Genomic DNA, 392 nt, shown 5'->3' with positions numbered 1-392 from the left:
GTGTATGCATTGCTTTCACTTCTGGAAGGCGAGCTGTAAAACTCATTGTATCCATTCATTTGCTTTGACTATTCACAATATGCTACTAATGCGACATGGTACCATACTGCCAGAAAATATTAAAAGATTATTACTTTTGTTTAAGAATGCACCAGATATGGTCCCAGTAAAACATATGATTTTTGTAACAATACCTTTTCTACGTTTCCATTAAAGCACTTGGAATATACAACTCTTTTACACGACAACTGGTGCCGTGTTAATCATTCCACTTTATCATATGCATTTCCTCGGCATACTAGGGAGTTGTGGTTTCCTGCCATGAGGTTATGGGATAAAACTGTTCTCCATGTGGTGATGACTGTTGTCACTAACAAGGGCTTTAACTTGAT

This window comes from Antrostomus carolinensis, unplaced genomic scaffold (assembly GCF_000700745.2).
Source record: "Antrostomus carolinensis isolate BGI_N321 unplaced genomic scaffold, ASM70074v2 scaffold27012, whole genome shotgun sequence".
Lineage (NCBI taxonomy): Eukaryota > Metazoa > Chordata > Aves > Caprimulgiformes > Caprimulgidae > Antrostomus > Antrostomus carolinensis.
The sequence above is the reverse complement of the archived record's forward strand: the minus strand, read 5'-3'. Positions refer to the sequence as shown.